Source organism: Mauremys reevesii, linkage group 9 (assembly GCF_016161935.1).
Source record: "Mauremys reevesii isolate NIE-2019 linkage group 9, ASM1616193v1, whole genome shotgun sequence".
Taxonomy (NCBI): Eukaryota; Metazoa; Chordata; order Testudines; family Geoemydidae; genus Mauremys; species Mauremys reevesii.
Window position 1 is genome coordinate 84,682,408 of NC_052631.1, and position 23,619 is coordinate 84,706,026.

The 23,619-nt window shown below is 45.9% G+C and overlaps 1 protein-coding gene across 2 annotated transcripts in view; it reads left to right on the forward strand.

The window, feature by feature from the left end:
* The first annotated feature begins 3,692 nt into the window (after positions 1-3,692).
* AMOT (angiomotin) overlaps positions 3,693-23,619 on the forward strand; it is an 86,418-nt gene continuing 66,491 nt past the window's right edge. For both annotated transcript variants that reach the window (XM_039488758.1, XM_039488759.1), the window contains exon 1: positions 3,693-3,892. The gene's annotated coding sequence lies outside the window, so the exon portion shown is untranslated. The remainder of the gene's footprint in view (positions 3,893-23,619) is intronic.

Genomic DNA, 23,619 nt, shown 5'->3' on the forward strand with positions numbered 1-23,619 from the left:
AGGGTAATTGGGTAGCAATCATAAAAACTGCATTTTAAAGAGAATACATTTAAAATAAAAGAACCCCTCCTCCATCTCCCTCTCCCCGCTTGTTCTAAACCTGTTATATCAGCATTTAACAAACTGAGGTCTGTGAACACCTGGGGGTTCCCGAGGGTACCCCTGGGGGTCTGCGAGCCCCACTGATCAACTCCCTCTCAGCACCTCCTGCATGCTAAAAGTCTCTGGTGGTGCAGCGGGGCTAAGGTAGGCTCCCTGCCTACCCCAGCTCCGTGCCGCTCCTGGAAGCGACCAGCATGTCCCTGAGGGTCAGAGTAGGGGGCCTCCATGTGCTGCCTCCCCACCCCAAGTGCTGACTCCACAGCTCCCATCAGGTGACCAGATGTCCTGATTTTATAGGGACAATCCTGATTTGGGGGTCTTTTTCTTATATACGCTCCTATTACCCTCCCCTACCCCCGTCCCGATTTTTCATATTTGCTGTCTGGTCACTTTAGCTCCTATTGGCCAGGAACTGTGGCCCATGGGAGCTACAGGACAGTGCCTACGGGTAGGAGCAGCGTGTGCGGAGACCCCTGGCCCCCCCTGCCTAGGAGCTGCTTCCAAAGGGATGTGCTGGAGGCTTTCGGGAGCCACCTGAGGTAAGCACTGCCTGGCTGGAGCCCATGCCCCAGCCCAGAGCCTGCACCCCCTCCTGCGCCCCAACCCCCCGCCCTAATGTGATGAAAGCATGTGAGGGTGGGGGAGAGCGAACGACGGAGGGAGGGGGGGATGGAGTGAGCGGGGGGCAGTGCTTCAGAGAAGGGGTGGGGCAGGGGCATGTTGTCAGGGAAGGGGGGCAGGGCAAGGGCCGAGTGACCGGGCTTGGGGGACCTTGGAAATTTTTAAATCAAAATGGGGGTCCTTGGGTTGCTAAAGTTTTGAGAACTGTGTTATATAACAGGATGTAGCAGCTGAGGAAACTCCTAATAGCTTCCCAGTACAGGAAATTTAGCGACTGTGTTTTAAAATATCCAATCTTCAACAGAAAAAAAAAAAATACTGGGCAGAAGGGAGGTGGCATATGCTCTGGCTTCTGGGACACACCTTGTATCAGTGAGATGGAACTCACAGGGCTGATGAAGTACTGAGGTGGGCCATGACTTTTTTTATTATACTGTAGATGATAATTTTTAAATGGCTTGGTACCTTATGTGCCTTTTGGACTAAAATGTAAATACTGTAAGCAAACCTCTAATTAGCTTCTTACTAGACTGACTCCTACTGGACTCTTCATGGATTGTTCAGACTGTAGATGCTACAGCAGTAACTTGTGAAACATTACTGTGAGGTAAAGATGATCTAACATGACTTTCTCTTATCCGTGTGAACAAAACGAGTTTTTGCAGGTGTAGGTACTTGGGCCTAAAACACTGTCCTCTGACATCTGTCTACACAGACAAGAAATTTTTTTTTACAGATGGGCTGAGTTAATTTCACACATGCTTTAGGAGAGCTGATTATGAAAAAATTGCCTTTTGTTTTTTGAACACCTCTAATGCTTGCATTTATAAATGCAACCCTACGCCTCTGCCTCCACCCTATTCTGCTTCTTTTTAGCTACTGGATCCACTTAAAAGAGAACTACATTAAAAACTTTGCTATACCATCACTATTTCATGCAAGCAATTGCGGTAGTTGCCCCAAGAATATCATGTGCTGTAATGTAGCATATTGGTTCTGTGCATAAATGAAAGGCTTCACTCACTTGCTGTGAATGTGACATTTAGCACCAGGACTAAATTCACACAAGTCTTTTCAAGCCTTTTATTTTAAAATGTTTAACTCCCAGCTGCAAGGGCTGAAGTTCTTCCTTGCATCTATATTTTTGTTACTCTTCACTTGCTAAATATATTATTCTGTACAATTTGCCATCATCAGCTCATGTTTTTTCTGTGTTCTAGCACCACATTTCCATTATAGAATGATTTTTAACTAATATGGTAAGGCGATAACCTTTTAATATTTTTGATTTATCACTCCCTCCCAACCAAATTCTAAACAAATACAATTAAAACAGAAAAGCAGAATAATAAAATCATATCTACAAGAGTATCATTTAAAACTATGCAAGGTTTATCTAAAAAAATGCAAATCCAGCAATGCATAAGAAATAGCCATTAAAGTGGTTTATCAAGATATTTATAAAATACTTAATCACAGTGGTATCTAGGTGCTAAAACAAAATGAAGGGTTGCATAAAATTTTAAATGGCTGGGAATTATACTGCCTACTAATACAAATATCTACAGATAGTATGTGAATATCTTGTATGCTCATTTTGGAATGTTCCCCTTTTACTGTATATCTTTGGCCCTGTTGGCATGGGATGGCACATGTAAAGAGAGAGTTCTCAAATCCCATTGTGAAGGCTTGGGATCATTTGGGGGGGCAGTGAGTTTCATAGGTTTGAAAGCTAAACTAATTCAGATAAGTGATATTGAAACTGAAACTTTTTAAATGTGAGTAGCAAGTTCCAGAATCAGGCAACAAAAAACTGCTGTTAATAGAAATCACTGTGCATGAATGCTGCCCTTCATCACATTTGAGTCTGAGCAATTTTTATGGCACTGCTGATGAAGAAAATGCTGTTAGTATTTAAGAGGCACACACTGACCTCTTACTGGAAATACTGAGAAAGCAGCTACATGAGGAGAGTTTCTTATTGGTCTCCCACAATCCAGTGGCATAAAAGAACAAGAGTGGCACACCAGTGAGTTGTGTTGGCAATAGGGCTGGATGAATGAGACAGGGCTGTTATAAAACATGGTGGAATGCAGCAGTCTACAAAACATGAACAACAGCTAGAAGCCAGACCTGCAAAAATCCACATAATTATTCATGCATGGGGAAGCTAAATTAAAATGTTTTTTTAAAAGCTATTTCTAGTTTATTTTCTCCCCCAGTCCCACACTGGCTTCCACACTGTCTCAAATGTAAAAAGTAATAAATATGTAGGAGGTTTCAGAGTAGCAGCTGTGTTAGTCTGTATCTGCAAAAAGTACTTGTGGCACCTTAGAGCCTAACACATTTATTTGAGCATAAGCTTTCCTGGGCTACAGCCCACTTCATGGGATGCATAGAATGGAACATATACTAAGGAGATATATATACACATACAGAGAACATGAAAAGGTGGGTGTTGCTCAGGGCAACTATATGTTCCATTCCATGCATCCAATGAAGTGGGCTGTAGCCCACAAAAGCTTATGCTCAAATAAATGTGTTAGGCTCTAAGGTGCCACCACTACACCTGTTCTTTTTGTAAATATTTAGACTTCATATGCACTTTACTCATTACAAATCTCAGTCTTTTGTGGTTGTAGCTTATTGGATAAAATCTGGGGAAGGGAACATGTCTTTATGGTGAATACTCTCCTCTCTCTGTATGGCTGTAGGGGTACTGTATATAATATTACACACACGCATAACACAGCAGTTAATAGGACAGCCTCTGCATAAGTCATTCAAACAAAAGGTTGCTTTGTGTATAGACAGACGCATAACGGCGGTGGTTATTTTCCCTACGGCTCTCAATGCACTGGGAGCCGGGCGGAGACCCCCAGTGCAGCCGGGCTGGGGACTCACGGCTTCCCTGGGGACCGTTTGGGGGCGTGTAAGGGGGAGAGAACTACATTTCCCAGCAGGCTTTGCAGCGGGTTCCCACCGTGGGGCATGCCGGGAGTGGTAGTTGGAGGTGCCTGGTGAAAGTTAATCACCGAAGCGGCGGCAGGCAGGTCCCAGAGCGCCTCGGTGTGTCTCATTCTCCTGCCGGCTCCGGCTCTGTCACGCCCGGGGGACGCGGCGGAAGATGGCTGAGGCGGGGGCGGCCGCTGGGGCAGGTGCCCGCGGGGTAAGTAGCTGGGGCGCTGCCCCGCCGGGCGGGGATCTCCCGGCACACGAGCGTGCGCGGTTCCGTGCCCGGCTACACCCAGCTGCGCCGCGGGGGCTGCGTGCCTGGCTGGCCGGCCGGTGGCGCCCGGGCTGTGCGGCTGCGGCAGGCTCGGGGGCGCCCGGGTTGTGCGGCTCCCTCCCGGCAGCCCGGGGGGAGGAAGCAGGATCCGCCATCGCTTTCCCGCTGCTGCCCTTTGAACTGCTTTGTGTCCGCCAACAAAGCGGGGGGGGGCGACTCTCCTCCCCCTGCTCGCTGTCACGGGGCTTTACGGGCGTTTGCTGGGACAGGGGTTTGTGGCTCTAGCTCCCTCCCTCCCAAGTGGGGGGGGGGACAAAACCGGCCGGATCCCTCCCCTTCCCCTCCCCCGGAGCCGCGAGAGAGGGGGACTGCCCCCTCCCCGGCGTTGCCTACTCTCCCCCCCACACACCAAGCCCTGCCCTAGTCCCCTCCACTCTCCCCCCCCCGAGTCCCGGGGATGGGGCTGCCCAGCCCCCTGGCTCCCCGCAGGTGGCGGCGGGGGGGGGGGCTCTCCCCTCCCCTCCCCTCCCCTTTCTGCACCTGCACCAGAGCCCTGCAGGTGCAGTCTGGCTTTACTGGCGCTCTGCCCACGCTGTATCGCCCGCAGGGAGCTGGCTTGCGCTGCCCGGGATTCAGAGCCTGGGGTTGTCTTGCTCTCTCCCCCCCTGCCCTGCTCTAGCGGGCGGAGGCAGGAGCTGGAGGGCTGGGAGGGGAGGGGACCCTGGAGACCTGCATTCAGTTCCTGGCTCTACCACAGCTTCCTTTTTTGTGATCTTGGGGGGAAGAGGGAGTCTATTCATTAATAACTGTGAGGTACTTGGATACAAGAAGGGTGGGGGGTATTTATCAGACAGAGGAAGGGGCTTCCCTCCCCCCTCCAGCTTGCCTGAAAGCCCAGAGAGAGCACATGCCCCTCTCCAACACCAAAGTGTGAGACTGCCCTGCCCGGGGGCAGCTCTAGCAATTTCGCAGCCCCAAGCAGGGCGGCACACCGCAGGGGGTGCTCTGCCACGGCTCCAGTGGACCTCCTGCAGGCGTGCCTGCGGATGCTCCACCGAAGCCGCGGGACCAGCGGACCCTCCACAGGCACGCCTGCGGGAGGTCCACCGGAGCCGCCTGCTGCCCTCCCGGCTACCGGCAGAGCGCCCCCCACGGCATGCCGCCCCAAGCACGCGCTTGGCGTGCTGGGGCCTGGAGCCGCCCCTGGCCCTGCCCCAACTGCACCCCCAGCCCTAAACCTGGTGGCATAAGAGCATAAGAATGGCCCTACTGGGTCAGACCACAGGCCCATCTAGCCCAGTATCCTGTCTTCCGACAGTGGCCAATGCCAGGTGCCCCAGAGGGAATGAACAGGTAATCATCAAGTGATCCATCCCCTGTCACCCATTCCCAGCTTCTGGCAAACAGAGGCTTGGGACACCATTCCTGCCCATCCTGGCTAAAAGCCATTGATGGACCCATCCTCCATGAATTTACTACATTTTTGCACCCTATTATGGTCTTGGCCTTCATAACATCCTCTGACAAGGAGTTCCACGGGTTGACTGTGCATTGTGTGAAGAAATACTTCCTTTAGTTTGTTTTAAACCTGCTGCCTATTAATTTCATTTGGTGACACCCTAGTTCTTGTGTTATGCGAAGTAGTAAACAACATTTCCTTATCTGCTTTCTCTACACCAGTCATGATTTTATAGACCTCTATCGTATCTCCCCGTAGCTGTCTCTTTTCCAGTCTTATTAATCTCTCCTCATTTGGAAGCCATTCCATACCCCTAATCATTTTTGTTGCCCTTTTCTGAATCTTTTCCAATTACAATACATATTTTTTGAGATGGGGTGAGCACATCTGCACATAGTATTCAAGATGTGGGCGTACCATGGATTTATATAGAGGCAACATGATACAGCTAATTTAGACCCCATCATTTTATTGCCCAGTCACCCAGTTTTGTGAGATCCTTTTGTAGCTCTTTGCAGTCTGCCTGGGTCTTAACTATCTTGAATAGTTTTGTATCGTCTGCAAATTTTGCCCCCTCACTGTTTACCCCTTTTTCCAGATAATGTATGAATATGTTGAATAGGACTGGACCCTGGGGGAACCACTATTTACCTCTCTCCATTCTGAAAACTGACCATTTATACCTAGCCTGTGTTTCCTATCTTTTAAACAGTTACCAATTCATGGGAGGACCTTCCCTCTTATCCCGTGGCAGCTTACTTTGCGTAAGAGCCTTGGTGAGCGTCCTTGTCAAAGTCTTTCTGAAAATCTAAGTACACTATATCCACTGGATCCCCTTGGTCCACATGCTTGTTGACCGCCTCAAAGAATTCTAGTAGATTGGTGAGGCATGATTTCCCTTTACTAAAACCATGTTGACTCTTCCTCAACAAATTATGTTCATCTATATGTCTGACAATATTGTTCTTTATTATAGTTTTATTATAGCATCTACATAAAGATTCTGCTCTCTTTTTCCATCCGTCCCCTATGGCCTCTTTAAATTCGAAAGCGGGAAAGTGAATCCATACTCACCAGCTGGGATGTGTCAAGAGAACAAGTTTTTCACTCAGTTTGCAATAATCCTGGCAGAGTCAGTAGTTATAGTTTTGTGCCACTTCCTGCAAATCACATTTAGCTCCATAAATTTATTTCAATTCTTTGTTCTTGAATAAGTGTCAGGATCCTGATAATCACTGAAGTCTTGGGCAGGGTCTGGGCCTAATGATCTTTGAGGCCAGGCACTGAGGTGATGGCAAATTGGGAGAATATGTAGGTTGGGATTCTGTCTTTGTTAAACTTATTAAATATCCACTCTGAGCCTGACCCTGCAGGGAATAAATCCTATTAATTTCAGTGGGCTACTTACCCAGGGTCAGCTCTAGGTTTTTTTGCCACCCCAAGCAAAAAATTTGCCATCTCAACCACTGAGAGCACAACTGCCCAAGCAAAAAATGACCAGAATGCCGCCCCTGGAATTGTTCCGCCCCACGCATGTGCTTGCTTTGCTGGTGCCTAGAGCTGGTCCTGTATTTACCTATGTAAGGGCTGAAAGATTGGGCAGTAAAAGCTAGATTTTGGGTACTGATGAAGCATAGCATATAAATTGGACCCAAGGTGGGTTTAAACCTCCTTTGTTCTCTTGGGGGCAGCCAAGAGCTGATAGACCCCTCCACATAAATTGGAGCAGCCCAAGGTTCCCACAGCGGTGGCTTCCTAAGGGTTGTTCTGCTAGCCCAGGATGCCTGCAGCACAAGGCTCTTCAGTAATGCCCCTTCCTCCTGCTGCTTCCTATGCTGGAGGAATCCTCAGCTGCTTGGTTAGGGTGTCTCAAAGGGGCCACAGCAGGGACCAAAGTAGTGGCACTAACTGTCACTTCACATAAAATTAGTGGCTTAATTCTGGCAAAGATCCTGGTTTTGGTCCCAAGGCGGTGTGATAGAAGCAGGAGATACGACTTGTTCAAGGAAGGAGAGCTTTGCTTTAATTTTATTTTGATTCCAATATATAATAATACCTAGTGTTTACTTAGCACTTTTCATCAGTAGATCTCAAAGTGCTTTACAAAACAGGTAAGTATTATTATCCGCATTAAGGATGCCTGTTGCAGGCTCTGGTACCCTCCATAGATAATTAAGAATACAATCCAATTAATGAAAGCAGCAGTGGCAAACCAATTACCTTTTCCCACACAGAGGAAGCCATTCCGCAAAACCACAATTTCCACATCAAATAAAACTCCAGACCCTATTAGCTCTCAAATCTCAATTCTCCTCAAGCACCTGCTCAAATCAAAGGGCTTTGTGGTGTGTCTTGTAGATCAATGTATTTAGGTTATTACAGACCAAAGGAAAGGGAGCTGGGGAGTGAATTCCACGGTTGAGGGGCTTCATGGAGAATATTCTGTCAGTTGGTCCCTTATCCAAGCTCTGTCATTCGAATAAGTATCTGAATGTTAGGGAGCTTATTCAAAGCTGGAGTCTGAACCTATCAGAGTTGGCCCTGGATCTGCTTCAGTCTATTAATAGAAGAGAAAGAGTCATTCAAAATTAGAGATTGCCCAGAACTGGAACTCAGAATCTAAATTCAGTTTACATGACTCCTAAGATTTCACTAGGAGGGTGGCGAAGCACTGGAATGGGTTACCTAGGGAGGTGGTGGAATCTCCATCCTTAGAGGTTGTTAAGGCCTGGCCCTTGGCTGGGATGATTTAGTTGGTGTTGGTCCTGCTTTGAGCAGGGGGTTGGACTGGATGACCTCCTGAGGTCTCTTCCAACCCTCATATTCTATGATTCTAAGATGAGGGAAACTTTGTGAAGAATGCTAGGCCAAAATTTTGTAAGGTCAGCATGTGACACTTTGTCATAAATGGATCTGAATTCTCCTGTGTCAGCCTCAAACACAAACTCTGAATCCTATCCTAGTGCTAAACCAGATCTCTCTCTCTATATATTGTCCTCTTCCTCTGCCTATTGGAAATAGAACACCCCAGGATTGATGTTTCCCTACGTTGTTCACTTTGAGTACCACTACAGACAATATCCTCTTCCGCAGTCTGAATGCTTGATGTCATGTCACAGTTATTCTCTAGGAATGTGTCTGCCCTGGATTCTGATGATAATGCTCAATGATGACCTAATTGCAGCACTCTCACTGTGTAGGAAAAGTACTTGATTATGGCCTCTTGGTTTGTCTTCTCACCGAAGAGATCATTGCCTCACAATACAGTGCGCCATCAGTGCTGTCACTTCACTGCATTATTTAATGAGCTGTTATAAGGCTGATTAATACATCTAAAGACCTTAGCTAGAGTTCTGGTGTCTAACCCTTCTCTGAGCAGGTGTAGATAATGGAGGTAAAAATGCCTGTGTCTGGTCTAGCTTTACCACCATTGTTACCACCGTGGAATTGCACTAGTGCTAGTACAAGGGTGGGAAAATACTTGAAAATTGCCAGTACAAAAGGAGCCTCAAATATTAGGTGACACTAAAGAGAAAGGAACAATGGTCTAGGTGCCATTCCTGGTGCTACTACAGAATTACGGCTAGATCTGCAAAGGAGACATAGACTTAGCATAGCAGCACCTAATTTTTAGGTGTTGTGCCTCCTAATCGAATCCACAGCCTTGAATTAGGTGACCAGGTTTCCTGTAAAATGCCTGGGAGAGTTAGGCACCTAAGAATGGGATTCACCAAACTGAGCTGGGAGCTGCCTAAGCTAGCCAATGGGAAATGCTGAAGAGAAAGGTAGGGCCCAAGTCTTGCCCCTCAAAAGGAGTTGGGCTCCTAACTCTGGGCCAGAGGGAGGTTCCTCCCTCTACTCAGAATATAAGCCATGACTCCTTTCCTGAAGTTAGATGCCTATGTCAGGTTAGCCCTTTCATAAAGGTGGTGGAGGATGTGGGAGACCTAGGTTTAAATCCCCACTTTGCCTGATGTGGAACAGGGAGTTGAACCCAGGTTTCCCATGTGAATTTAGCATCCCGTGGGCTGGGGTAACCGGGGGTGGGAGTTTCTCCTGGTGGAGCTGTTCCACTTTGTATGAAATGCTTCAATGTTTGTTGGGCCGGGGAGAGTGAGTGAGAATAATTTTATTGCCCAGTGATTAAGGCGCTCACCAGGGATGTGGTAGACCCAAGTTCAAGTTGCTGTTCCAATGAGTATTTAATTATTTATACAAAGTGGAATAGCTACAACAGGAGAGATTGAGAGTAGCCTTCCTCAGGATACCTTCGAGCCCACTGATCAGGACACTCGCCTGGGACATGAGAGACCTGCTTGCAAGTCCCTGCTCCCCAAGAGGTTGACTGGGGGGTTGAACCCAGGACTTCTACTTTCTGAGTGGTGCTCTATCCCCTGGGCTATTAGGGTCCCATCACCACAGCTATGGCCTGGTCCGGTAGGTGGCCTCTGAGAACACTTACTGACCTGGGCTCTGCAGGTGAGATTTTTGAGGGAACCCCTAGTTTGAGGATCTGGCTGGACTTAGGCATGAGCTAGGCAGTGGGTGTCGAGATTTAAGCAGCTTAATGTATGCCCACCGCAGGTTGGATTGTTTCAAATCAAAGCAATTTAAATCACTGATTTTAATCGTGATTTAAATCAGCAAGCAGGAAACCTTGATTTAAATCTGTAAAGCCGCTGTGAATGTAAGGCATGATTAAAGTTTAAAGTATTATTCAACTACGTACATACTGTAATATTGGGTGTATTGTAAATGCCTGAGAGAATTGACCTATGGAGGGAAGAGAGGGAATGGAGAGAAGCAGGGAGGTAGGGAATGGAGGAAGAGAAAGCAGTGAGGAGGAGGCAAAGGAAGTGAAATGGTAACAGAGAAACTCAGGACATGTGTAAACTATGGGCACTGTAGCACCATAGCATAGATGTTTCCTATACCGATGTAGGTAATCTACCTCCCTGAGTGGTGGCAACTATGTTGATGGAACAATTCTTCCATTGACCTAGCTGTGTCTACACTGGGGGTTAGGTCAGCTTTTCACACCCCTGGGCGACATAGCTAGGTCAATCTAAATTTTAAGTGAAGACCAGGGCTGAGAGTATGGGACTATATCGGGGTTCTCAAACTGGGGGTCGGGACCCCTCAGGGGGTCATGAGGTTATTACATGAGGGGTCACGAGCTGTCAGCCTCCGCCCCAAACACTGCTTTGCCTCCAGCATTTATAATGGTGTTAAATATATAAACAAGTGTTTTTAATTTATAAGGGGGGGGGTCACACTCAGAGGCTTGCTGTGTGAAAGGGGTCACCAGTACAAAAGTTTGAGAACTACTGGACTATACGAATTGCAGAGAAATGGGAGGGGAAGAGATGGGCTGGAAGGAGACTGGGGAATAAGCAGAGTGCTGGATTGTTTGGTGAGCATTATGGAGGTGACTGTGGCCGTGTGTCACACCAAGCATCCCTGTGTGTCCTCCAGCACACTCTAAAATGTCACCTATGGGAGAGAGGAGGAGGAGGAGGGAAGATGATTCCCGGTAGAAAACATGTTCACACAGTGAAGCCTTTAGTTTCTTCCACTGCATGTCTGCAGAGAGCTCACTGCTTCCCCCTGACCCCAGGAGACACTTCCATTTCCTTTCATTTGCCAGTGTTTGGACAGCGAAAGTCGGTGGGGCACTATTGGGTTCTCTTATTAACTCTATAATTCACTGAATTTCCAAGTCTTGGTAGAACTAGATATTTGCACAGTGTGATCAAATAGAAGATTCAGATTCCTTTACAGGGAGGCTGTTGTGCTGCTTCAGTCCTGTTACAGTGACTCTTACGTGTGTTTGCATTTGATGTCCAAAGCCTGGGAGTCTGCGTTCATGATCAAGGGCCAGACCTGACTACTGAATTCATATTTCTGACTGAGGCGAGGGTTAGTGTGAGTTTGGGGAGAGGGGTGTTCGAGCAGCCCAGCATGTACAACACAGCTAATAAAAGGGAGAAGTGTCCAGACTTTCTGTGGTATAAATGTCCTGTACTGGTGTCGCAATTCCTTTCAAATTCTTAGGACTCCTGCTTTTAGCACCTTCTAATATTGCAGTGATCTCTTCGTGTATACCTGCCATGGACCTGAGTATCAGTGTGTTGAAAGGTGTGGCGCCTCAGGTTTGAAACCACCTGGCACTTTGAGTAAGAGTGCGAGTTCGCTTTGGTTGCCTCCTCAGGAGTCTTTGTTCCCCACATGGTTTGTGCAACGTGCTGTGTGTTGTTTGGCTGTCACTCTCCATCTCCGAGTTAACTGCATCTCGCTGGTGATTGTATGGTTAAAAAGTGCTTTGGGATTATATGTCAGTGTAAAGTGTTGTTATTAGGATGAAGCTCTCCAGAACCAGAATGCATTGGACCAATTGCTGTTGAAATGGACCATGCTATATGTTGAATCTTATCTATTTGTGTTGTACTATTGATTATCATCATCATTATTTATTTATTTATTTATTTATTCTTGGTAGCCCTCACAATTTTATTTGTTTTAGGTTTATAAAACTCTGTAGGTGTCCGTCCTATTGTCTTTATGGCCATCCCATAAATTAAAATACACAATACAAAATACGCTATAAAGGACTACTTACCACACCTTGCCATGCACATACCGTAAATATCTACCAGCTAAGATGAGAATGGTAAAATAGACCCAACCCCCTGCAGCCCTCAGTCCAACCCCTCCCCAACATCTGCCGACTGTTCTGGCTGCTTTCTCCAAACCACTACCCTTGTCTCAGTTTTATCTGGATTAAGTAGCAAACAGTTAGCCCTCACCCAGTCCCATGGTTATATAGGGTGATATATAAAAGAGCCCAAGCCAGATTTTGGAGTGCTCAAGCATCCACAATGAGGGTTAGATTTTCAAAAGAGCTCCACTCTTATTTAGGCACCTAATTAAGGGTCATATCTTCAAAAGTGCTTGGCATCCAGCAGCTTCCATTGTGATGCTACGGCCAATTTTCAAAAGACCTCAGTGTGTTGGGTGCTGAACTCCTGAAAATTCCACCCAGAAGTACTGGGTAATTTGTTCCACTGCTGTGGCTGGGTCAGCTGTGAAGCCTGGTGTCCTCAGCCTGGTGAATAAATTGCAGCCTGTGCCTCCTCATTAAATGTTACCAATAAGAAAGAGCTCTTGAGGCAGAGACAAGGGTTAGATGACACCGTGGTAAAAACTCCCGCAGCAGGTCTGTAGTTCGGCTCGTACCGTTGAATTGATGGAGACACATGCCAAAGCCCCACGTATTTAAAAATAATTAATTTCTTGATGTATGTGTTTAATACCTTAGGCCGATATTTGTGAGGCCTTTTGAGATCTTTGGGTCAAGTATATTATATAAGGGTTTGAGCTGAAGCCCATTACAATCCATCAAAAGATTCCCATTCCTGTTTTCAAAAACAAACAATTTTAAGCAGCTTAATGTGTATTTATTGAAGAGACGAGTCTCCAAGAAATAATTTGAATATCATGGCTTTCCATTACTATATATTAAGAAGGAAATCAGAAGAACAAAAAGCTACTTTTGAAAAGTGTTCAATGGGAAACAAACTGGCAAAAGCCAGGAAACTCAATCCTAAGGCTAATGAATACTCTGTCCTGAACTCACATTGTCTCTTTTGTTTCCCACAGTCTCATGAGCTGCACACAGATTCAGTTTGCCAGTCTTAACCCTTGTGACTGAGATCTGCTCCACATACAGTTTTTGTTCTGGTATAACTATGTTGGGGTGGGGTGTGATTTTTATTTTTCACCGATACAGTTATACTGACACAACCCCTAGTGTGGATGCAATACTACCTGTATAAATACCAGTATAATTGAGTCTGCACTAGGGGGGCTGTACCACTTTAACTATACTATATTTTAACTATATAACTTTTGTGTGTAGACAAGGCTTATGTGTACACCAGGAAAATTAGACTTGTGATACACCGCTGTTGCAGCTTCATGTTGGAAGTTCTAGTGTAGATAGGGCTTAGAGCAGGTCTGGACTGCACTTTAGTTAAAAAGCCAGTGGCAAGCCTACACTAGCTGTTCTGCTGTTGATACCACTGGCACCGCTGCACCCATGCCAGTGCTACAGTGGGAAGTGTTAAGGAAAAACAGTGTGGTGTAGATGCACCTTTAATGTGCTGCTGTTACTTGTCACAGCAGCAATGAAATTGATGAAATGCCATCACTGTAGGGATAGCTGGAAGATTCAGCATTATGGAAGCCCTGTTCTGCCAGACTGCGTCTGGACTATTCAGTAGTGCATAACAGGTGCTTTCTACTGTGAACAGCAATAAAAATGGATGTTTACTACCTGCAACAGTTAAATTTATTCCAGTATTGACTAAATTATAAACAATGGTTTCTGAGCAGGCAAAGATACCAAACATAATGATCTGCTAGCATGATCTGGTCTCTTAAAAGTGACTGTTCCGTCTGCCAAAGTTTAGCAAGCTGTTTAGTGTTGCTGTTGTTTAAGTTGAAATGGGTCCAATTTGTAGCCCATTTAAAACAAAAAATGCATTTTTTGTGTTTTTAAAACAGAAATTGATTTTCTTTGTTCATTTTCCCTCTAAATGGGCTATTAAACTTGGTATCACCAGCAGAGGGTGCTGGAGCTCTGTCAAAACTCAGAACCAGCCTCTCAAATTGATTGGAAAAATCTGATCAGACCTTCCGTGATCAAATCTGTACTTTTTTTATTTTAGGAAAATAAAGTTTGAATCAATTATCTGATACTCACTGCCTTGCTGTATTTAGTTCCATCAAAGGAGAAATGTATTTCTTCTAAAAATTATCCATTTGCTTAAAAAAAACCTTGATGTTGGTTGTCTTTTTTGCTCTCTCTCTCTCTAACCCTTTGAATAGAGTTTCATGTGTTTTGTCCTCAGCAGAGATTATCCTCCTTTTTAGATAATGTATTCTCATTTCACTGCTTCTTTTTAATTTTTTGGGGGTCAGAATTAATATTTAGAATCAGTTTAATATTTAATGCAGCTTTTATTGGGAGGATATAGGCTGACCCTGTAATTAGTTCTACTCAGGTATGAGGGGAGCAGGAGGTGTCTGTGTGTGTGGAGCTCATTGTAGGATTGAGGCTATACTCTTATTCTTGCAGTGGTATGGATAAAAAGATCTGAACAGGTCTCTTTCAGCTCTCAATTCTGGGACCCTAATATTAAAAGTGAGCTGCAAAGGACTTAAATACAAATGAGCTTGTGTTCTTTTTCTTTTTCTTTTGTGTGTGTGTGTGTGTGTGTTTTGTTGTTGCTTTGCTTATTTATGATGTATAAAGAGGGCCTGAGAGATTTTTCTTTTTTCAGAGAAGAAAATTTGCTTTTTTTTTTTTAGCCTTAGAAATATCAAGAATATGAAGTCTGCTGAATGTCTCAGAACATGTTCTATTATGAGTTCTTAGAACTTGGTATTGAAATTTTAGCAAAGACTTCCTTTCTTCAAAATGTTCAATAATCACTGCAGTTAAATAGCTGTTAACAACACAAACAATACACTGTCTGACTAAACAGCCTTTTCCCTCTCACTTGCTAAACGTTCATTCTTTTGTGGTGTCGTCATATTGTTAGTTCTAATTTCAAATGCAAAAAAAAGTTTGTTTATATATGATATGGCTTTCTTTATACAACACAAAGAGGAAAAAAAGAGATGCATGAGTCTAATATTTTTCTTTGTAAGTGACCTTTAAGACAAGTAAACTGTAGTCCTAGAACAGAGGCATTAATTCTGGTTGGGAAGAATAAAGAAGCCTATGTATAATTTTCATTGTGGTGAAGTATTGATTATACTGGAATTCCATGTCCTCTATCAGTTTTTATTGTGGCACCTTTCCATAATAATGTGTCGACGTTGGGGGGGGGGGGGAGATCAATAGAGTAATATTAATACAAATAATTACTGATATCACTGGTAATGCTGTTTGTGATCGACAGTCCCACGTTTAAATATTCATTGATGAATACGAACTAATTTGATCAAATGATCATTGTGTTGAAGTGCATGGAAAGCTGCTCCGGCACTGCAGTGCCTTTTTATACACAGCTTTATAACACACAGTCCACTGTGGATCTGATCCAAAGCCCACTGGAATCAGTGGAAGTCTTTCCATTGACTCCAGTGGGCTTTAGATCAGATCCTATGTGGAGACAAGCAGTAAACTTTTAAATCCTAAAACACTTCAGTAATAGCTTTTTATACCCAAAGATCTCAGCGTGCTCACAGGTCCTTTGTGAGATAGGTCCTTATTAATATACTTGGTTTAGAGATGAGTCAATCAAATCCCTCCTTAAGAATCTGATCTTGAAGCCCTTACTCAGGCAAAACTCCCATGTAAGTCCATGGGAGTTGGGCATGGATATAGGCAGCCAGAGTGAAGCCAATACATTTAATTTAATTTTCTGTAGTTGGTGATTGCTTAGCAGTATTTTAACTATTTCTTCCGAATTGCTCTGTAAAAGGGGGCCTGTGCTTGCTTCTTATAGCACTTCCCTTACAGGCTGTAACCGAAAGGGATTAATGGTAGAAACATTGTCGCTCATTTTATTTTCCATTTTCAGTGGGTGAGGCTGCTGCTTTTGTTCCATTGCTCACACTAAAGTCCCAACTTCTCTGGGACTGGGCTGGGAACTGGGTTAAGGAACTGTGTTTAAACTGCCAATGCTAGTATTAGCTGGAACCATGTTCCTCAATTCAGTGTAAAGCCTGGGATAGACAGGGTCTGAGGCTATCTATGGCCATGTCTACACTACAAATTTTGGTCGATGCAAGTTACGTTGGCATAAAGCCGCCACAGTTAGTATAATGCTTGTGGGCAGCATGTGTACTTGGCTGCACGTACTCACCAGGAGTGCTTGTGTCAGTGAACAGTGTGGTAGGTATCCCAGTGTGAAACTCACCATTGTTCAGCGCACTATCTTTGGGGAAGTTTTGGCAGTCCACGGTGGGACAGAAATGAGGGGTGGCTGTGAGCAAAGGGTCAACATCCCAGCATGCAACTCTCTCCATCCCATAATTTTTGTCTTTTTAAAAATCTCATGAACCTACGCAGCCCCCCTCCCGGTCAACCATCTCTGACAGAAGCGTGTGGCATGACACAGCTCTGACTTGCAACACTCATAACAGGAAGCATTCAGTGGTATTTGCAGAGCTGTAAGAAGAACCACATCAGCGGGGAACATGATGATTTCTTGGAGGGCAGATTGTTATGGAACATAGTGAGAACCAGTTCAAGGTTGTGGGTGGCATTCATGGAGCAGCTGAAGATGGTGGAACGCTGCTTCTAGGCCTCAGAAACAGGCACTTACTGGTGGGATTGCACTGTAATGCAGGCTTGGGATGATGAGCAGTGACTGCAGAACTTTCAGGTGCACAAGGCTACATTCCTGGATCTGTGGGCCAAGCTCAGCCCAGGACTCCAGCGGGAGGACACCAAAATGAGTGCTGCACTGAAAGTGGAGAAGCGAGTGGCGCTCTCACTGTGGAAACTTGCAGCACTGGGTTGCTGCCAGTCAGTGGGAAGGGAAATCATTTTGGAATTGGAAAATCCACTGTGGGGGCTGTTGTCATGTAAGCTTGCAGGGCCATTAATTGTCTCCTGCTGAGCAGCACTGTGACGTTTGGCAATGTGCAGGATGTAAGGGATGGATTCGCAGCAATGGGGTTCCCGAACTGTGGTGGCGCAATAGACAGCACACATCCCTATTTTGGCACCAGACCAACTTGCCTCCAAGTACATCAACAGAAAGGGCTACTTTTCTATGGTTATGCAAGTGTTGGTGAATCATCAGGGACACTTCAACGACATCAGTGTTGGCTCTAAATACTGGCAACGTTTTCCATAGCCAGTGGTGATTTTAGCTGATATCTCTCTCCTGAGGGTAACAAAGACACAGAGAGCACAGCTGCTGCTGGCGTCCCAAAAGCCGCCTGGGCCCAAATGCTGCTAGTTTGTGTGCTGCAATGGTGCCTGCCGAAGTTATTGCTGACTGGCGTGGGAAGATGTCCTACCGCGGAGGAATAAATAGAGCTGCCATCCATAGAAACCTTTGACAGAGGATTGCAGAGTACATCTCAGGAGGATTCAAGGGTCATCATTGTATACATAAACAAACTGCTCCTTAGCCCCCCCGCCCCCAAATCTACAGGAGAATGAAAAGCAGATAACAATGCTACCCCTCTTTGTTGTACCGCTACCTCTTCTAGTGAGAATAAATTAATGAAAAGTTAGGGGCGGTGACCTGTTAAGTTGGAGCACCATCAGAACTTCTCTGTGATGGGAAATACATTTATACGCTTTCCCAAGGTTCCTAACCCTGCATCGGGCTTACCCATGCTCGACTGTCAGGACTGATTGGTCTGCAGTGGAATCTCAAACAGGTACTGGTTCATGGCATAGCTGGACCACCCGGTCACATGTTCCCCATCCTCTTTCTTTCCTCCTCCTCCTCGTCCTCACTATTTACACTAGGGGCAGGGCTGGATTAATTTTTTGTGGGCCTGGCACCAAACATATTTGTGAGTCCCCTGGGGAATGAAGGGGCCAGGAGCAAGAGCACAGCGGGCAGGGCGGATTTGATTTAAATCATGATTTAAATCATTAGTCAGGAAGACTCGATTTAATCATGGTTTTCTACATAAAAGTGCATTTTTGTTGGTTGTTGTAACCTTAACACATATTCTTCATAACTCAGAGATAGATGTAGGTTTCATTTTTAGAAGGTACACACTATATACATTTTTAAACAGTGATTTATTTTGAAAACTTTTCAGATGAATTTTACAGCTGTGTCAGAAAATGAATGATTGTTTGGTTATTTCATTTACTAAAGATAATTGAAGGAGATATTTTTGAAGTCACTGGGAGGGGAACTATCGCCAATTCAACAAGTTAATCATTAATATTTACAGGATTTTCTTGCCAGCCTGTATTAGGAGAACATCACCAGACAGACATTTAAATTGTTTTATTTAACTAAAAACAACAACCTGGATTTTTTTCTTCAACAGCAAACATATAATATTTTAACAAAAAAGCATGTGTCCCTTGCTTCTCACATTTCTCTCCAAACTTCTTCTCCTTGTCCAGATCTATTCCGCCCCCAACAATCTTCTATTCACTGAACTTTTTGAAACTTTTCACTTTTAAAGAGAGGTAAGGGATTGACTCCGTGTACACAAATTTGCAGAGGGACAATAGAGTTGAGGTCTGTTATTTCTCACCTCTATTTATTTATTTATTTATTTTATTTTAAAACATTTTTGCTGTTAACAAGTACGTTACCTCTGGAGACACAAATCCACAGTTTGAGAACTGCAAAACTAAGCATCTCTGATGGTATCTTTGAGCACTGAGTCCCATTGGGTGGATAGAAAGATTAACCTAAATAGTCTATACAGAAGCCTGTGGAACCCCATAAGATTGGGTCCCTAATCCATGAACTATTAGAACTCATTTACAAAACTTTTCTTAAACTTTACATGAATATATTGTCTCAAACTATAGAATTAGAATTTATAATCCCTATTCCATGATGAGATATAATGTATCTTAATTAAACTACCTTTAGATACGTTTTTCCTGAAAAATCCGATTTAAATAAAAAAAACACCTCATGTTTTGATTTTTTTTTTTAAAAAGTCATTGATTTTTATCCACCCTGACAGCAGGGCATGTGGGGAGGGGGGGAAGGATTGATCCCCAGCTGGAGCAAGGCAGGGGCCAGGGGCAAGAGCACAGCGGGGTATGGGGCGGGGGGAAGGATTGGTCCCCAGCCGGAGCAAGGCAGGGGCCAGGGGCAAGAGCACAGCGGGGCATGGGGGGAGGATTATTCCCTGCTGACTGGAGCAAGGCAGGGGTTGTGTGGGGGAGCTAGGGTTGGTCCCTGGAGCAAGGGAGGGGCTGGGGGGTAAACAGGATGCCCCCCACTCCTGCCCACATAGAGCGGGTACCTACCTTCTCCCTGGTTCTAGCCCATTCTCTTTGTCTCTCTCTGCGCTGAGCTGAGGGTGGAGGTGCACTGAGCACAGGGCTGGGGGTGCAGGGTCTGGGAGGGGGTTAGGATGCAGGAGCAGGCTGGAGGTTGGGGTGCAGGGTCTGGCCAGGAGCTAGGGTAAGGGAGGAGGCTCAGGGTTGGGGTGTGGAGTGTTTATCTGGGGCAGCTCCCATTTGGTGCGAGGGGTGCAGGTGGGAATGGGGTGGGGGTTTGCAGGAGCTCCCATTTGGTGCTCAGGGTGGGGGTGGAGATGTGGGGACAGGAGTCAGGCATGGGGTCTGGTGGGGCTGGGTATGTGTGGGGGGGGCAGAAGTCAGGGCTGGGGTTGTGGGGGGGTGCAGGAGTCAGGGCAGAGGGCTGGGGGGGGTGGGCTGGGGTCATGGGGGTGCTCTCAGCCCCCTGCCCTGAGCGGCTCACGGCAGGGGACTGGAGGAGGTGTGCCCTGCCTCCTCCTCCTTCTCCAAGGCCCTGCCTCCTCCCCCTGAGCGGCGAGCACACTGCGGCTCCGCTCCTCCCCCTCCCTCTCGCCAGCAAACAGCTGTTCGGTGACCGGGGGAAGCGCGGGTGGGGGGACGGGACGCAGCACACTCCGGGGAAGAGGCGGGGGAGTGGGGAGCTTGGCTGCCAGCGGATCCTGCCCTGCAGCAGGAGCCAGCAGGGCCAAGCTTCTGCCCGCTGCCCGCGCAGCAGAGAGCGGTGGGCGGGAGCAGAGAAGAGTGGGCTGGGCCAGGGCCCCTTTGGATCGTGGGCCTGGCGCCATGGTAAATCCGGTACTGACTAGGGGCTCGTGTCTCGGGCTCCTTGAAGGAATCCATGGTGGCCTGCAGTGTCTCTACCCAGTATGGGATGCAGCTCTTTGTAAAACTGGCAGGTCTGTGGCTCGGCACCAGGTCAACTATTGGCCTCCTTGGCTTTCTGATATGGCTCCCACAGTTCCTTTGCTTTCACACGGCACTGCTGCTGATCTCCATCATACCCCTTCTCCTGCATCCCCCTGGCAATCTGCTTGTAGATGTCAGTGTTTCTACAGCCGGTCTATAGCTGTGCTTGCATGCTCTCATCTCCTCACAGGCCCAGGAGATCGAATATCTCCTTCTACTCCAAACTGGAGCACATCTGGAGCGTGTAGCTGGCATGGTCAGCTGGACAGTTGCACACAACAGTAGAGAGCAGCTAGGTATGCTTGCCAAGCTGGACAGTCAGGAAAAGGCATTTGAAAAATTCCCAGGGCTTTAAAGGGGAGGGGGGTCTTCTAGTCTCTGTGACCCCTGGGCAGCAGAGTTCACAATTGTGATCAGAACGGGCAGTGTGTGGCATTGTGGGACAGCTGCTGGAGGACTGTTAGGGTTGGCATAAGTAATGCAGTGGCTACATTTGCGCTGCGTCAACCTCAGTACATAGACCATGGCTCAGTGCTGCTCAGGAAGGTGTTACTGTGTTGCTGTAATGGGGTACGTACATGGATAAGAGACCAATTTAAGTGTAGACACACACACAGCTAGGTAGATGCAAGGTGGCTTATGTCAACCTAACTTTGTAATGTAGACCAGGCCTATGTACAAGTTTTCTACAGTAATTACTTTCCCCACAGCAGTTTGCTAAATTACACGGTCATTAAAATTTTATTGTGTAGAATTAGCAGATTAATAAACTGCTGTAGAAAGACACCGTGAGCACTGAGAGGGTGAAACAAGACTGTACCGCCCATGAGAGAGAGGAGGTGGGTGAGGCAATATCTTTTATTGGATCAACTTCTGCTGGTGAGAGAGAGGAGCTCTCCATTAGATATGGCCCATAACTGTTCAAATGTCTGTATTCTGGAAGGCAGAATTTTCCTAATAACCCCAAACATGCTAGGTTTTACAGTAGTAATTTTTAATATAATTAGTATGCAATACCCATCATTACCATCTCATGGTGTACAATGATCTGTTTCACATTGAATTTATGCCTCATCCTCACTTCTGCTGGGACAAGTGGATTGACATTTCTCTTTTCACAAGGTGCAGTTTACCCCATTCTCACCTGAGGGGAAGCTTTAAGGAGGCTTTTCTTGTAGGTAGTGTTATCCACTGGATACACGATTGGAAAGGCATCATGAGTCTCTTGGGTTCTATTCCTGGCTCATCCTTTGACTCACTGATGCTGGACAAATCACTTATCCCCTCTGCACCTCAAGTCCCTTCTTTATAAAGCAGCAATAATGATTCTTAGCCAACTTTGTAGGATTTTGGGATCTGCGGACAAAAATAAAAAACAGAATATTATTATTATTCTTCCTTTTTAACCACTGCACTCACCCAGAATAAAGCCCTTCATGTTAATTATCTTATTTCTGTGGGGAGAGCAAGACAAGGAAATATCCTCTCTCATAACTACCTGTTCTCTGGCTCCTCTACCTTCAGTAAACTTCCTAGCCACATCTTTTTTCTGGTTCCATCCTGTATTTTTCTATTGATTGCGTGGTCTTTTCATATTAAGCCATTATTTAACCCAGTCTGCAGCTTTAGCCTTTTTCTTGAAATTCCATAAATCTGAGTGAAATGAGTGTGTAGGGCCATATTCTCTTCTTTTCTCTGGCAACTTTGTGCCACTCACACAGTGGGGAACTCGCAGGCATTGGGGAGCCAGTATAACCACTGCCCCTGGAGCCTTCAGTATAGATGGGGGGCTGGGGCAAAAGGGTGAATGGCCCCAGTGCTGCTGTGATCTGTGTAGTCTCCAGGGGCAGCTCTATCTATTTTGCAACCCCAAGCACGGCAGTCAGGTGGCTTTTGGTGGCATGCCTGTGAGAGGTCCGCTGGTCCCATGCCTTCAGCGTACCTGCCGCCGAATTGCCGCCGAAGCCATGGGACCGGTGGATTTCCTGCAGGCATGCCGCCGAAAGCAGCCTGACTGCCGCCCTCAGGGTGACTGGCAGGCCGCCCCCTGGTGCCTGGAGCCTCCCCTGGTAGTCTCAGCTGACATAATGGCCCCAGGGGCCCTTACCAGCAATACACTTTCTATGCCAGGGATGGGGGTGGCACCAGTGTTGCAGCATTTACACCCCTGCAGCTGTATTTAGTGGACATTAGGCTCAGCTGGGTCTCTGTCCCATTTAGCGAGGGTGATATGAGCAGCTTCCTAAACTCCAGCTGCTGAGGAGAAAAGAGAACAAAGCTGCAGTGATTACTGAAGGGAGAAATTTTAAATGGAGTAATGTTAAAGAATGCAAAGAGCAGCACCCCTCAAAAATCATAGGTTGGGGGATCCCAGGTTATCAAGTAGTATTCTAGGAGTAGGATGGGCTCAAGATTTATTTTTCTACTTCTAAATTGTGTCAACAGTGATATTTATCTTCTCTGCCTTGAATACACCTAATGTAACCTTTGCCTGATTGCATAACTTGGCCTGAGAATGCTGGCGTGGTTATTAGGAACCTCTTTCTTGTGCTGTTTCCTGAATTCCCACATTATAGTGTGATCTCTGTGTGGAAAACTGCTAGCTTCCTTCGCCTGGCAGCACTTGAGTCAGTGTGTGCCATAGCTCACGAGTACTGCGCTAGCTGGAGGGGTGGGGGAGCGAGGATGCAAAGGAAGAACATTCTCTGAGGAGAATTTGGATTTCATGCATCTCTCTTTGTTCTTTTCCTGTTCAGATAAAGCTGTTATCTCTGATTGCTTTAAAAAAGCGCTGCACTAATGTTCTTTTGAATAAACAGAGGAAGATGGCTTGAGGTTAATATGCCTTGGGCAAGGCAAGCCATTTTTCACAGTGTGAATTAAAAATATTTTGCTTTGTTGATGAACCTCCATTTGCCACGCCACAAGTTTTCTTTTGGGATGCGGAAGGGAGGCAGTTTTGTGGTGGGATCATATATTTCAGGGGTATTTATAAATCTTTAATCCAGCTATAGCTATATATTTCATCACACTCCTCACCATAACTTCTGGCATATATTGTCCTCTGTTTACCTGTTCTGGCTGTAATGTTGTGGGAATGTTAATGAATTGTTTACATGTGTTTGTACATTTGTTTTTGCTAAAATTTTCCAGCAAATGAGCATCAGTTACAGAAAAAAGATTGTGTGTTTAGACGTGCAGGCGTTTGGAATTTCTGGGGGAGGGTTTCTTTATTTTCCTGAAATTGTTTCCAGATTATTTTTATAGTAGATTTGTGAACATATGTAAATAACAGTCTTG